Consider the following 16,748-nt stretch of genomic DNA (forward strand, 5'->3'; position numbering starts at 1 on the left):
TGCTTAAGAAAAAAATAGTTTGTTGTCTATTTCATTCCATTTTGTTCTTCCAACTCCCAACACAATTGAGTTCAACATGGACCCTTCCAGATGAAAGAAATGTGAACATAACAAAAACAAAAAACATCATGAACACGTGAAGTGAAGGGAGAAGTAAAAGGTGATCAAAATGCTCCAGGGAAAAGGCAGAAAACATAGAACATAGCAAACGGTCGTGTGGTAGGCTTAAATGAGCCACAAGAAAGAACATTCAATAGGGAACAAATTGTGGTTCGCTCAGTGAGTAACCAACTAACCCAACCAACAGTCATAAATTGATGGAAGATCTTTGACCCAACTAGAAAGACCAAACTTAAGTTGGGAACAAGTAGAAAATGAAGAAACAACAAAAACTGGAAATGATTCGACGACGATGAACATTTCCAGTGGGGAATGGTTTCAAAAAGAGGTTAGCTATTGGAAGTTGTAGAGGGTAACTTGAAAGTTATAGTAAAACGAATGAGGAAAAATATTTTAGAAATGGTCTCTGATCATTTTATCGTCAGAAGCTGAGGGTAGTTTTTCTGTAAGAAAAAGTTTATCCTCAGCTGCCGAGGATGATTTTTCTGTAGGAAAAAGTTTATCCTCAGCTGCTGAGGATAATTTTTCTCTAAGAAAATTTTTTTCTCAGGTGCTGAGGATAACTTTTCTATAAATTTAGAAAAAACTTTGGTTCGCTCAGTGAATAACCATATAGGACAAATTTATCCTCGGAAGCTGAGAATCATTTTTTCTATAGGGAAAATTTATGCTCAGCATCTGAGGATAATTTTTCTATAAGAAAGTCCATCCTCAACGTCTGAGGAAAGTTTGCCTATAGAAAAATATAATACACCGCGGATGAGGATACTTATCCTATAGTAAAAGTCCATCCTCTTCGGCTGCGCATAGTTTTCCTAAAGGAAAAGACCTTCCTCAGCCGCTGAGGATAGTTTTCCTGTAGGAAGAGTCCATCCTCAGCAGCTGACGATAGTTTGACTCTGGGAAAAGACCATCCTCAGCTGCTGAGGATAGTTTGTCTATAGGAAAGTCTATACTAAGACGCTGAGGACAGTTTGTCTATAGGAAAGTCTATACTAAGCCGCCGAGGATAGTTTGTCTATAGGAAAAAGTTTATCCTCAGCTGTTGATGATAGTTTTTCTATAGGAAAAACTGCTGAGGATAGTTTTTCGATAGGAAAAGCTGTTGTCCTCAGCTGCGAGGATTGGCTTTCTATAAAAACCTGTTATCCTCGCCTGCTGATGATACTTTTTCTGTAGGAAAATATTATCCTCAGCTTCTGAGGATAGCTTTTCTATAGGAAAATATTATCCTCAGCAGCTGAGGATAGCTTTTCTATAGGAAAATATTATCCTCAGCTGCTGAATATAGTTTTTCTATAGGAAAACTGTTTTTCTCAGCTGCTGAGGATAGCTTTTCTATAGGAAAATATTATCCTCAGCTGCTGTGGATAGCTTTTCTATAGGAAAATATTATCCTCAGCTGCTGAGGATAGTTTTTCTATAGGAAATATTATCCTCAGCTGCTGATGATAGTTTTTCTATAGGAAAATATTATCCTCAGCTGCAGAGGATAGTTTTTCTATAGGAAAATATTATCCTCAGCTGCTGAATATTGTTTTTCTATAGGAAAACTGTTTTTCTCAGCTGCTGAGGATAGTTTTTCTATAGGAAAACATTATCCTCAGCTGCTGAGAATAGTTTTTCTATAGGAAAACATTATCCTTAGCTGTTGAGGATAGTTTTTCTATAGGAAAACATTATCCTCAGCTGCTGAGGATAGTTTTTCTATAGGAAAACATTATCCTCAGCTGCTGAGGATAGTTTTTCTATAGGAAAACATTATCCTCAGCTGCTGAGGATAGTTTTTCTATAGGAAAACATTATCCTCAGCTGCTGAGGATAGTTTTTCTATAGGAAAACATTATCCTCAGCTGCTGAGGATAGTTTTTCTATGGGAAAACATTATCCTCAGCTGCTGAGGATAGTTTTTCTATAGGAAAACATTATCCTCAGCTGCTGAGGATAGTTTTTCTATAGGAAAACATTATCCTCAGCTGCTGAGGATAGTTTTTCTATAGGAAAACATTATCCTCAACTGCTGAGGATAGTTTTTCGATAGGAAAACATTATCGAATCGATTATCGATTATCGAGTTTTAAAATATTAAAACAACAACAATGGGATTAAGCCAGACTATTTTGAAAAAACAAAAATGGAAAACATTATCCTTAGCTGCGGAGGATAGTTTTTCGATAGGAAAACATTATCCTTAGCTGCGGAGGATAGTTTTTCTATAGGAAAACATTATCCTCAGCTGCTGAGGATAGTTTTTCTATAGGAAAACATTATCCTCAGCTGCTGAGGATAGTTTTTCTATAGGAAAACATTATCCTCAGCTGCTGAGGATAGTTTTTCTATAGGAAAACATTATCCTCAGCTGCTGAGGATAGTTTTTCTATAGGAAAACATTATCCTCAGCTGCTGAGGATAGTTTTTCTATAGGAAAACATTATCCTCAACTGCTGAGGATAGTTTTTCGATAGGAAAACATTATCCTTAGCTGCGGAGGATAGTTTTTCGATAGGAAAACATTATCCTTAGCTGCGGAGGATAGTTTTTCTATAGGAAAACATTATCCTCAGCTGCTGAGGATAGTTTTTCTATAGGAAAACATTATCCTCAGCTGCTGAGGATAGTTTTTCTATAGGAAAACATTATCCTCAGCTGCTGAGGATAGTTTTTCTATAGGAAAACATTATCCTCAGCTGCTGAGGATAGTTTTTCTGTAGGAAAACATTATCCTCAGCTGCTGAGGATAGTTTTTCTGTAGGAAAACATTATCCTCAGCTGCTGAGGATAGTTTTTCTATAGGAAAACATTATCCTCAGCTGCTGAGGATAGTTTTTCTATAGGAAAACATTATCCTCGGCTGCTGATGATAGTTTTTCTATAGGAAAACATTATCCTCAGCTGCTGAGGATAGTTTTTCTATAGGAGAACATTATCCTCAGCTGCTGAGGATAGTTTTTCTATAGGAAAACATTATCTTCAACTGTTAAGGATAGTTTTTCTATAGGAAAACATTATCCTCAGCTGCTGAGGATAGTTTTTCTATAGGAAAACAATATCCTCAGCTGCTGAGGATAGTTTTTCTATAGGAAAACAATATCCTCAGCTGCTGAGGATAGTTTTTCTATAGGAAAACAATATCTTCACCTGCTGAGTATAGTTTTTCTATAGGAAAGCAATATCCTCAGCTGCTGAATATAGTTTTTCTATAGGAAAACTGTTATTCTCAGCTGCTGAGAATAGTTTTTCTATAGGACTGCTAGCCTATAGAGGTTAGTTTTTCTATGGAAAAATTTTACTTTCAGCTGCTGAGGATACTTTTTCTATAGGAAAAATGTTATCCTGTAAGAACAATTTTATCTTCAGCTGCTGAGGATAGTTTTCCTACAGGAAAAATGTTATCCTTAGCTGTTGAGGATAGTTTTTTTCTGTAGGGAAACTGTTGTCCTCAGCTGCCGAGGATAATTTTTACAAGAAAACTGCAGCTAAGCTGCTGAGGATAGTTTTTTAACTCATCAATAAAAACAAACTTTTTTCGAAACTCTGCCCCTTTATCTTATATTTCCCCAATGACTTATACATTAAAAAAAAGTTATGTTACCATTTTTAGCAATCAGCCCGGTTGTCAGCAAACGGTTAACTAAATTGCGATGTCTTTGATGACACTGATGAAAAAGTGTTACACATAAAAACAGGTAGAACAGTTTTCATTTACATTCTCATGGGACTTATCTATAATATTTCTGCAGGCAACACTACAACACGTTTGACACACAACAGCAAAAACAACAACAACTGTGACAACAAGAAAACACCATCTAAAATGCGTAAAGTAGAAACTAACAGTTAATACCAGTTCCCCATTGGCTTCAAAGTAACTTCATGCGGCACAAAAACTCCCAGAAGATAAAACGAAATATTCAAAGAAAAATACAAAATAAAAGTGTTCCAGCAAAACTGAAAAAGGAACACCAAAAATTGTCTTTTATAGTTTTGTTTGGTAAGATTGTGTTGAAATGTTTAAGACCAAATTTTAATGCCTTTGCCTGGACACTTGGCCAATACGAGAAGAGCCACCATCATAATTACGTTTTATGATGATCCCCATTGTCGCCAAGAAACAGTCAGCAAAATAAAATGCGATTTTACGGAGAAATATGAGAAACAGAACCATTAGAAAAGTAGGAGAATACCATGTGGAAACATGACTGGAAAGTAGAAGAAAGAAAAAACAAAGATTTGAAATGCAAAAGTTTCTATTTGCTTGTTGCTGCTTCTTGCTATACTGCTACTGGTACTACTACTACTACTTCTACCGCTGTTGCTGCTGTCATAGTTATCTGGGAAGCATCTGTGTTGGATGTGAATGAACGAAAGAATGAACACTTCTTCTTTTTCATCTTGGGGTCTTTCTTGTAAAGCTAACACTTTAATGATGTTATACCAAGTTGTTGTTTTTTTCTTGTTATTTGGCGCGTCTTCTATGTTTTACTGCTGCTGACGGATTTTCTATTTGATTTTCTAATCGCCAAGATGGTGTTAGGACAGATAAGATGTTTTGAAGGTTTCATTGCACCACCACACAACCACCATGAACTTAGCTCAACAGGTGTCTTTTGGGAGTGTGTCTGTGTATTGGTATATACATAACTTGAAGAAACCCTATTCTTTGTTGTTTTTGTTCTTCGTTTTATTTCTTTCTTTTACTTTTGACACCAGTTTGCTAATGAAATGCACATTTAAATTTGGTTTCTTTTGAAAAGTTTATTAATATTTTTGTCAGAATTGTATGCAGTTTGAGCTTCTTGTGTGTGTGTTTGTCTGTTTGGAGATACATAACCTAGTTAAGGTGGGTAACTTAATGAATATTGTAAATTATGCTTAGAAGAGAAATTTAATGATTTTTGAGGAATGCGTTTTGAGAACACATTCATATGTTAATGAAATACATTTTGGAAATTTTTTTGATATGTGAGGAATTTTTTATGATTATATTAAGGTTCCAATTTTTTAATTAATATTTCCCAAGACAAGATGAAAAATATTACAAGATATTTGTTTTATACAAGTTATCTTAGAAAACTATGCTTCCTAAGTGAACCATGATCTCTCAAAACTAAAAAAAAAAACAAAAAAAAAGGTGACAAAACTCGTCAAAATATTGGGCAGCAAAAAATACATTTTGGGTTAAATTTGAGTCAAATACATATATTCCCAAAAACGTCCCTTATGGACATATATAGAATCTACATTTTATATCCGAGTCCATTGGCCTTTAAAACTGCCAAACAATAACTGATCGACAGTAATAAAGGCGCGATCTTACGTATAACACGCATAGCTCTGGTACGGACACAATATCCTGCAATGATATAGTTATAATGCAGCTAATGACATCTGTATTTACAAAATGTGGAAGTTCAGTTGTATATAGGTTATAACTTGGACCAATTCGATATAGGGAGGTAAGAGTAAAACCAAACTTTTGAAATTGAATGCTAAAGCAGGTCCTTTCCGCTGCTGCCAGGCGCCATTTGAAACAGTTTGACAGTTTTTAGCCTATACGTACTCAGGACAGATTGTCATACGACCTTGTGTTATCTTATTTACAGTGACTTGAACAAAATCACTTTGCAAAAAAAATGGAATTTACTTGTGAACTTTTTGTCCGATCATTTTTCACAATTTTGGATGTGGATAATCATGGCAAGAGCGCATCGATCAAATTAAATTTTTGTATGTTGATAAAGCGTCATCATATAACACAATGAAAAACTGGTTTAATTAATTCAATCGTGGGCGACACTAGGACGAAGGTCGTGAGGGTCTCCAAAATCGGCCGTTGTGCCAGAAAAAAATTAATCGATTTACACCAGCAATTGTTTGACCGAAAAAAAAATTGATGGGTCATTCGCCGTACAGCCCTGACTGGGCATTCAATGACTTTGTTTGATTCCAGCATATCAAAAAAAGGCGTGGTTAACGATTTTCGTGGCCAAAAGATTCTATAAAACAGTTCAAAAAGCATGTTTTGGAGCACATGAAAAAGTGTATAGATAGATGCTGGAGAAAACAATAAAACTATTTTTGATGGAAAATATTCGCGTTTTCATTGTTAGGCCAGATATTTATCGTTCAGCCCTCGCATAAGTTCGAAGATGAACCATATCGGTCCACTTAAAAGTGTTTGTCTAAAGTGGTAGGCACGACAACTCCCGAAGGGAGTAACCGATTTGGTCCATAGTTTGCACATCGTAATATTTTTGCCAGACATAGATCAGATTCCAATATAGACTATATCAGTCCAATTTCTCGAGTACCTCCGACAAACAAATTTTAGTTCAGTACAGCTTAAAACCTCTTCTAGAAAAGTTTTGATTTTTTTTTGTACAGATAGTGCTCGATGTCTCTGTAACCAAGGTTGACAATTTTTTTGAGGCACTTCCTTACTTCCTGAGAAAATTGTCTGTAAGCTGCAAAAAAGAGCCTTCGGTCGCAATGCAGCGCACGATGCCTTTCGAACCGGTTACTGGTTTGGTCCAAACTTAGCATATCGTAATATTCGCAGAAATATCTTAGTTTAAGTTGGAAGATGGTGGTTATAGGCCCACTCCTTCCGGTACCGACCCCACAAAAGTTCAAAAATATTCCGTAAAATATTACGCCCGACATCTCTTGAACGGAGCAACCGATTTTTTCCAAATTTTGGATCTCGAAATATTTTGCCTAAACATAGTACAAGTTCGAAAATGGGTAATATCGGTATACTCCTTTTTTATACCCTAGTTAGGGGTAATACGTCTTTGTGCATAGTTGCTTTGGGGATATACATACATAAAATCACTTTCTGAGTCGATTTATGCATGTCCGTCCGTCTGCGCATGTATTTTTGAAATCAATGTACACGTCGATGATTTTTTATACCCTCCACCATAGGATGGGGGTATATTAAGTTTGTCATTCCGTGTGTAACTACCCGAAATACTCATTGTAGACCCCACAAACTATATATATTCTTGATCAGCGTGTGGCGGGCTATGTAGGTCCACGTTTTCGTGTAGACCCCATACAAAGTGACGCGTCGTCGTTTTAAGGAAATTTTAAGATTTTCGTCCCATTTGACCACCGAATTGGTTGTAGTTGGGTATTTTGTGTCTCCAGAGGCTAAAAAATATTTCTACTAAATTTTGTTTATATATGTCCACGTTTTGGTATAGGCCCCATATAAGGCCCCATATATAGTACGCGTCCCATTTGACCATAGAATCGGTTGTAAATATGTATTTTGTGTTTCCAGAGGCTAAGAAATATTTCTACCATAAAATGTTTTTATAGGTACAGGTTTTGATATAGACCCCATAGGACGATATCTCCCGATTTTCGGTATTTTGAAGGGTTTGGTCTCATTATCGCAGCGAAATGGCTGCAATTTGGTATTTAGTCTTCGTTGGGGGTATAAAACTTTCCCCCGGAAAAGTGAAGGTATAGGTCCACGCCTTCATATAGCCCCCATAGGAGGGTACCTGCCGATTTTCGATATTTTGAAGGTTGTGGCCTCAATATTCCACCGAAATGGTTGAAATTTGGTGGTTAGTCTTCATTTGGGGTATAAAACATTCCAGATGAAATTTGTCGGTATAGGTCCATGCCCTCCTATAGTCCCCATAGGACGATATCTCCCAATTTTCGATATTTTTGAAGGTTTTTGCTATACTATACTATAAAAAGGTCTGAAATTTGATATTTCGTCCTCTTTTGGGATGCAAAACTTTCTCCCAGAAATTTATCTGTATCGGTCCCACTTTGATGTACATGGAAAGGTACATCCCAATTTTCGGTGTTTTGAAGGGTTTAGCCTCATTATAACACCGAAATGGCTAAAATTTGGTACACAGTCTTCATTGTGGGTATAAAACTTTCCACCTGAAATTAGTCGGTATAGGTCAACGTCGTCATATAGCTTCCATAGAACGGCACCGCTCGATTTTCGGTATTTTGAAGATTTTAGCCTCATTATTTCACCGAAGTGGCTGAAATTTGGTATTTAGTCTTTTTCCGGGCTACAAAAATTTCTCTCAGAAATTTGTCGGTACAGGTCAACGTTTTGAAAGAACGGTACCTCCAGATTATCGGTATTTTGAATTTTGTAGCCTCATTATTTCACCGAAGTAGCTGTAATTTGGTATTAGTCTTTTTCTTGGCTACAAAAATTTCCCTCAGAAATTTATCGGTATACGTGCACGTTTTGGGGGGTTTTAGGGTTATAGCCTCATTATAACACGGAAATGGCTGCAAGATGGTACTTAGTCTGCGTTGAGGATATAAAACTTTCCACCTGAAATTTGTCGGTATAGGTCCATGTCTTCATATAGCCCGCATAGAACGGTACCTCCCGATTTTCTACATATAGCTCGTTCTCCACCAAAATAGCTGATATTTGGTATTAAGTTTTTGATAGAGGTATGAAACATTCCAGCCGAAATGTTCCGGTATAAGTCGACATCCTCAAATAAGTAAATAAAATATTGCAGAAGAGAATTTTCAGTATCAGGTATTTTGAAAGTTTTAGCCACAATATTCAATGGGAATAACTGAAATTTGGTATTTAGCCTTCGCTGGAGCTACGAAACTTTCCTCCAGAAATTTATCAATATAGGTTAACGTTTTATACAGCTCCCGATGTTGTTAACTATCCAAATCCAGATTGTCCAGGTTTAGGTCTAGTCGGGTTTGCCCAATTTTATGTATTTCGCTCAATTCGGAAAATTGTAAATATTGGTCCATGTTTTGGAAAGAACAAAAATGTCGCCCCATATTAACTGTTTTGAAGGGGGTATTATCATTTGAGATATATGTACTACTCCTGCAATAAGTTTAGTAATTTAATAAACGAAATAAAACTAATTGTTCCTGTTCACTTCAACACAGTTCGTGGTGGAGGGTATAAAAAGTTCGGCCCGGCCGAACTTAATGCTTTTCTTACTTGTTTTTGCCAAAGGACGAACGCTATTTATTTTAGTAAAAATCGGTTCAGATTGGGATATAGTTCCCATATATATTTTCGGCCGATTTCAAGTATTTGATGCACCACACACGCTGTATATGTCCAATTTCGAAATTTGGAATGTGTAACGGAATTATATCTAGAAATATATGTGAAAATTATATCGAAATCGATTCAGATTTGGATATAGCTCCCATATATATTTTCGGGCGATTTAAGGCACAAAACACGCTATATATGTCCAAAATCGATGAATGTTTGACAGAAATAAACGTGGCAAATTATATCGAAGTCTATTTAGTTTTTTATATAGCTCCAATATATATCTTCGGCCAATTTGAGGTATTTGATGCACCATACACGCCATATACATACTACATCTAGAAGTATATATTATATCTAGAAGTATATATTATATCTAGAAGTATATGTGCCAACTTATATCGAAATCGGTTTAGATTTGGATATAGCTCCCATATATATATATATATATTTTCGGCCGATTTGAGGTATTTTAAGCACCTAACAAGCTATATGTGTCCTATATCAATGTAATTTGGCATGTTTGACGGAAGTAGGTCTAGAAATAAACGTGCCAAATTATATCGAAATCGGTCCAGATTTATATATTGCTCCCATATAGTCGGCCCCGCCCACTTTGGTTCTTTCCTTACTGTTTTTATACCCTACACCACTATGTGGGGAGGGTATTATAAGTTGGTTTTGGCCAAAAAGTTTGTAACGCATCGAAATAATGGTCGTAGACCCATACTTATATATACCAAAATGAATGTCTCGACGAGCTGAATCGATCTGGCTATGTGTGTCCGTCCCTCAGTCCGTCCGTCTGTCCATCTAAATCTTGTAATCACGATACAGGTCGCAATTTTGAACGGATCGTCACGAAATTTTGGGGGTTAATGGGTGTCCCAAAGAGAAAGAAGCCTATTGATTTTGATGATGGTTGGATAATATTCAGGAGTCGGAATGGGCAAACACTTATTTGTAGAAAGGTCAACGTTTTATTTCAAAGCCAATATCTCTGTTTCTTTAAGAGGTATATCAAAAGCAAAACCTGACAAGGAAAGTAGAAAATATCACCTTTACAACGATGTAAAGTACGTTGTCGTAGCTGCTCAAACAACAGAGATATCGCAATAGGCGGTAATGCATCCCATTTTCCGATTTGTTTGTAATCACGCTACAGGTCGCAATTTGGATCCCATTTGGGTCCCACAGAGGAAGAAGCCTATATAGTTTGCTGATGGTCGGATAATATTCAGGAGTCGGAATAAGCGAAAAGCTTATGTGGAGAAAAGTCAACGTTTTTTTCTTATGCGAATAACTCCGCTTCTGGTTGGAGTATTCCAAAAGGAATACCCGTCAATGGAAGAAGAAAAGATCTCGTTTATATTGATGCAAAGTATGTAAAGAATGTTGGCGTAAGTGAGCAAACCGAGATATTGCAAAATTCAGTAATATACCCAATTTTTTCATTTTTTGTAATCACGCTACAAGTTGGAATTTTGATCGGATAGTGACGAAATTTTTGGGGGTAGATGGGGGCCCCACAGAGGAAGAAGCCTATTGATTTTGGTGATAGTCGGATAATATTTAGGGGTCGGAATGTGGAAAAACTTATTTCAAAGTTTTATTCTTTGTGAATATATCGGCTTCTAGTAGGGGTATTCCAACGGCAATGCCTGTCAATGGAAGAAAAAAATATGACCTTTACATTGGTGTAAACCAGGTTGGCGAAGGTGGTCAAACAAGGGAGTTACCACAATAGTCGGTAATGCATCCAATTCTTCCATTTTTCGCAATCAAGCTACACGTCGTAATTTTAATCGGATGGTCACGAAATTTTGGTTGCTTATGGGGGTCCCAGAGAGAAAGAGGCATATTATTTTTGGTGGTAGTCGGATTATATTCTCTAAAAGAAATGTTTTCCAGTGATAAGCTTATGTACAGGGGTAGTGGTGTAGGGTATCACATGGTCGGCCCCGTCCCGACTATAGCCTTTGCTCACTTGTTTATTTCTGAAAAAGGTACATATAAATTGTATAATTTCAGGAATTCTGTGCCCTTGACAAATCTCCATTAGTTTTTTAAACTAGTTTACTTTGCATTGCATTCCATGGGAGCTACGGTGATGTAGTTGTAAGCACGTCCGTCTTGCATTTAGAAGGGTCAATCCCCGATCACAACATCAAAAATTTCGGTGGTGGCAAATCCCCTCAGCGTAATGTCGACTAACATTTTCTGAGTATTTCAGCCATGAGAAGCTTCTCTATGGTCCGAACCCGGTGATAAAAAGTTGGTCAAATAGAAAAGTCTCCATTGTCAGTGTGCGGATGCTGTGGGAACCTATGTACATATGTATGTGCCTTGCATTGTGTCGTTTACCAAGGCCTCTGTTCGGACGTTTGTGAAAGCTGACAATGACAATATGTTCAATTGAATATTCAGTTGTTACCCGTAATATATTTTGGTGGTATGTTTCGTGACTTCTTTCGATCCACTCACTCATCGCTTTGAGTATTATGGCTGTGAGAGCTCGGTATATCATCATTGGATTGAAACCTCATTAAGAACATATAGCCCTTCTAAAGATTCGCCAGCTTTTGTGAGCTGTATTTGCTCTTTGTTCCTGAATATGATTTATATACCCTTATAACCTTTAGGGTAATGATGGTACATACACCTTCATACGATAAAAATGTGCCTCATCAAAATAATGATGTTAGACCCCAAGTATGTTTCGACGAAATCAGACAATTTGTAGTCGATTTAGCCATGAGGTTATACTCGAGGCCTCTTTCACCAAGGTTGACATTTTTTAGTGGTAAGTCCATACTTATTCAGAAAATTGCCTGAAAGCTGTAAAAAACGCCTACGACCGCAATAGGAAATGACTAGAGCCATTCGAACCGTATACTGTGTTGATCTTAGTATATTGCAATATTTCTGCGAATCTTAGATAAAGTGCTTATCGATGATGGTGCTTATCGTCCCACTCCTTTCGGTTCCACCCCCAAAAAATTTCAATTTCGAAATATTTTGTCTAAACATAGTTTACGTTCGAAAATAGGTAGTATTGGTACCCTCCTAAAGGCCTGGGTACAAAAACTGCCTCGAGTAAATTTCGAACTGTTTTGCTCTTTTCTTCTTTATTCATTTATTTTTATTATGTTAGAAATGAAGCAGTAGAGCAAGGTAAGCATGCTAGGCTGTTTATGTAGCCAGGCCTTTAGGGTACTTCCCTCACAAAAGTTGAAGATTTATGTTAAAGTTCAGTTTAAGGTATGTTTGAGGATTCTTTGGACATTTTTACCGAAGCTACTCTTTGTGGTCCTATTTAGAGCAACATAATGATCCAAAAGCTCTAAATTATAAGGTGACCAATTGAATTGACTGGTGGGCTCGATATCTATCGAAAGAAATTGCCACAACATTGAATTTTTAGGAAAAAGGTTTGTACTAAGTTATTTTATTGGATTCTGCTTGTGTAGCCGGTATTCGATTAGTCCGTAGATGAAAGTTTCAATTTAAATAGGCTGAGTGTTGTTTCTCTGTAAAGACTTCCGTCTGGACGTCTATAATTGCACTCTGCGGGTCGACTATAAATATTCCGTTCTTGCCGTCTACAGAAACTCCTTTGTAGTTATCCATGAAGACTGCATTTTGGTCATTGTAAAGACTTTTCTTCCTCTATGTGGTCGTCTACAATTATGCCCTTGTGTTCGTTTATAAAGATGCCCCTGGGGTCGTCAAGGAGGACTTCCTTAGGTTCTCCATTCTGGTAGTCTGTAAAGACTTCCTTCTGGACGTCTACAATGACAATCTTTTGGTCCCGGCCCTTCTGCTTTTTGGTTATCGTAAATGATGCTTGTTCCTCTATAAAGACTGCCTTGTGGTAGTTAAAGATTCTCGTGTGGTCGTCTAAAGTATACCCTTGTGGTTGTCTCTAAAGATTGTCTTTAATTGTTATAGAGACTCTTTTTTGCCCTCTGCAAATACCGTTCCCGTCCTTTATAAAGACTTTCTAAGAATCGTCTATAGATATTCTCTTGTGGTCTTATATAGGGACTCCGTTATGGTCGTAGTCATCTATAAAGACTCCCTTGTCTATGAAGACTGAATTTTGGTCTTTTAACACAATGATCTGTAAAGATCTAATATACCCATAAGGACTTGAAAAAATCTTCTACAGAGAGAAACAAGTAGAAAAGCGGTAACAGTAGAAAAGCGGTAAGTGCGGCCGGGCCGAACTTTTTATACCCTCCACCATGAAATACTCTGATCAGTAGAGCTGGCAAACCATCGATATTCCCAACATTAGATATTTTCGATATAATAGTTTAAAAAATCGATTGCAATCAATATTATCGTTAATTTAAACAATTGCTTTTATTTAATAAAAATACATTTTACTTTTTCGAAAAATTTGTACGTGTGACTACCAACTTACTTTCCCAGCAAACCAATCGTACCGACATCGTAACGACATCGGAACAAAATTCGGACGATACGTCCGATGTCTGATCAGAAATCGTAACGATTTCTTAACGAAAGTTGTATGAAGTGGTTGACATAATTTCGGAACGAAATGTCTTAGCGACATCGGATCGATTTCGGTCCGATTTCGTAACGAAATCTGAAGAAAATCCTTGGGAAATTCGGAGAGGAAATTTCTTTCCGACATTCGTTCCGAAATCGAAACGAAATCGGTACAAAATCTGAACTATTTCCTATCCGAAAAATCGTTTAGAAATCGGAACGAAATCTGAACGACTTTGCTTCCGAAATTGTTCAGACGTGTCGGACATCAGACATTTGGTTTGCTGGGTTCTTACATCCACAAAAACGAAAATCCGCGAATTTCTATTAATTTCAATGAATTTTAGGTTAGGGATTTTTAATCCGATAATATCGATAGACAAAACTATCTATCGATATTGTATTTTTAAAAAATAATCGATATTATCGATAGTGCCATCGATTTTTTGCCAGCCAGATTTCTTGCCCAGTCGGTCGGTATGGACATATGTCCATAATTTTTGTTAGAGAAGTTTCTTGATCACTGGGAACCCTAAATGATAAATTATAGCTAATTCGGTCAGCAAATGTAGCTAAAAACGTCAAAATACTTCAAATCGGGCGGTACCGTTATATGTGGGCTATACAAAAACGTGGACCTATGTTGGCAATTTTTAGTGGAGAAGTTTTTTTGGTCATTGGGAACCTCAAATTTAAAAATTCAGCTAATTTGGTCAGAAAATATAGCTAAAAGCCTCAAAATACTTTAAATCGGGAGGTACCATAATATGGGGGCTATACCCAAACGTGGACCCATCTTGGCAATTTTTAGTAGAGAAGCTTTTTGATCATTGGGAACCTCAAATGTCAAATTTCAGCTAATTCGGTCAAAAAATGGAGCTAAAAGCTTCAAAAAATCTTAAATCAGGAGGTACCGTTATATGGGATATATACCAAATGCGAATCTATCTTCAAAAATTTTGGTGCAGAAGTTTTTTTGACCTCTTGAAACTCCAAGTTCCAAATTGGAGCCAATTTTAGAGGAAAATGTAGCTAAAATCTTCAAAATACCTTCAATATGGAGGTACCGGAGGCTATACCAAAACGTAGACCTATCTTGACAATTTTTAGTGGAGAAGTTTCTAGTCCATTAAGAACCTCAAATGTCAAATTTCAGTTAGTTTGGTCAAAAAATGTAAATAAAATCCTCAAAATACCTGGTACCGTTATATTGGGGCTATATCAAAACGTGAACTTATATAGCCCATCTTCGAACTTGATCTACCTATGGAAAAAAGACACTCGGGTGCAAAATTTTTGCGTTCTATGTCAATTATTGCTTTCGCTAGAGTGATTAAAACTGACGGACAGAAAATGTTATACTGATCAAGAATATATGTATGTACATATATACTTTTTGGGGGTCCCAAATGATTAGTTCGATGTGTTACAAACAGGAAAACAAACTTAATATACCCTCCATTCTATGGTGGATGGTATAAAAAGACCTTCTGCTGACTTAAGACCTTCAAATAATCAAAGGCTCCATATGTTACGTAGCCTTTCTGGTTTTTGAAAATCTATGAAGACCCAATTAAGGTCGTATGTAAAAGCATCCTACCTGCCTTTCATTAAGGCTCTTTTTGGTGAATATATGGATTTTCTTTTACTCGTATACTAAGACTGCTTGCAGATATTTTATAGAATCCCTTTTGGTTGTCAAAAAATCTCAATGCTCGTAATCCATTCGTTGTCGCTCTTGAGTTTTTATAAACATTCATTTCACAAGAATATTTTTGTCGGTTAATGAGTAAAGGCTAACAGGCATGACTAACTGCATATTTACAAAACTTTAAGTTAGTATTAATGCGTTCATAAAAATTAAACAATTTAAATTCATTTTTTCACAAGAAAAGAATGAATAAAAAATATGACTTGGGACTTACCAAAATGACCACATAAAAAAAGTATTTCCTTTTTGTTAATTTGTTGCTGCAGATATGGAACCAAGATTATGTTCGTTGCATTAACACCTTTATAAACCACGCACTTCAACACCAATACACATAGACACACACACTGATACTCCAAACAATCAACAATCTGAATGATTAATACGTTTCAATGAATTAATTCAATTTCCTTATCTTGTTTTCTTTTCAGCTTGTTATTTATTCCAAGCGGTATTCTTCAGAACACAACTAACACAAATAAAAAAAATATAATTTTTTGGGAATTAACAAGATATTTTAATATTTTTTCATTGAATGAAATAGATGAATTCCAAAAATTCCCATACTTCTAGAATACATGGCGGGACAATACACAAATAGAATAACCACAATACAGAATATACACTGAAAAGGAAGCCAAAACTCTGGTGTAGATACAAACAACAAGAATAGAAAAATACGCGTTTTTTGCTATACTTTTTTTCAAATTTGCTTGGCACTCGTTTTGGTGTTAGGGAATAGAGGAGGGGGGCAGCAGGTTATTACGGGCAAAAACGACAAGACAATAAGCAATGAACTTTGTTTTGTGTGGAGGAAACACAACACCGTTAGAATATTACACTTATATATTATTATATTATATAATTTACATTAATACATTTCTTTCTTATTTTTTAAGTTATATTTTTTTAACATCTTTTTTTAATTTTTCTTTGCTTGTTGGGAATTTGTTTGTGATTTATTTGCTTTACTGGATTGATTTAGAACGGGCTGCGCCGTGCGCAGTTTAATATTTCGAATGACCAACGTGCTTAAACTCTCTCCGCATACTGAACTTGGCCTCTGACGCCATCTTAGCCAAAGGTGGTAGACTGGTTAAAACACAAAAATTCCAATGAATGAGAAAAAAGAGTTCAGAAAATCAAGTTAATTAAGAGAGTAAATAATAAAACAAATGAGAGAGAGAAATACTGGAAAGGCCATCAAAATTAAGAATTAAAGAAAAGAAAATTCAAATAAAAATAATAAACAGAAAAATGTTATTAAATATTTTAACTAAATTATTTTCTTAATTAAAAATATTATTAACAATTGAACACTTTTTATAAAATATAATTACAAAAAATATATGTTTTGTTAGT

At 36.0% G+C, this 16,748-nt stretch overlaps 1 protein-coding gene across 3 annotated transcripts in view; it reads right to left on the reverse strand.

Annotated features, from left to right (window-relative positions):
- The window catches only part of LOC141388784 (ATP-binding cassette sub-family G member 8), a 143,620-nt gene extending 127,180 nt beyond the window's left edge, over positions 1-16,440 (reverse strand). Inside the window, exons 1-2 of one of the 3 annotated variants that reach the window (XM_073959108.1) lie at positions 16,265-16,440; positions 15,601-15,855 (exon numbers count right to left, since the gene is read on the reverse strand). The gene's annotated coding sequence lies outside the window, so the exon portion shown is untranslated. Of the gene's footprint in view, positions 1-15,600; positions 15,856-15,953; positions 16,007-16,256 lie in introns of those variants that run through there. The other 2 variants (XM_073959107.1, XM_073959109.1) reach the window with 2 other exon arrangements.
- Between the last annotated feature and the right edge of the window lie 308 nt (positions 16,441-16,748).

This window comes from Musca autumnalis, unplaced genomic scaffold, assembly GCF_047663935.1.
Source record: "Musca autumnalis isolate F117 unplaced genomic scaffold, ASM4766393v1 scaffold_1, whole genome shotgun sequence".
Taxonomy (NCBI): domain Eukaryota; kingdom Metazoa; phylum Arthropoda; class Insecta; order Diptera; family Muscidae; genus Musca; species Musca autumnalis.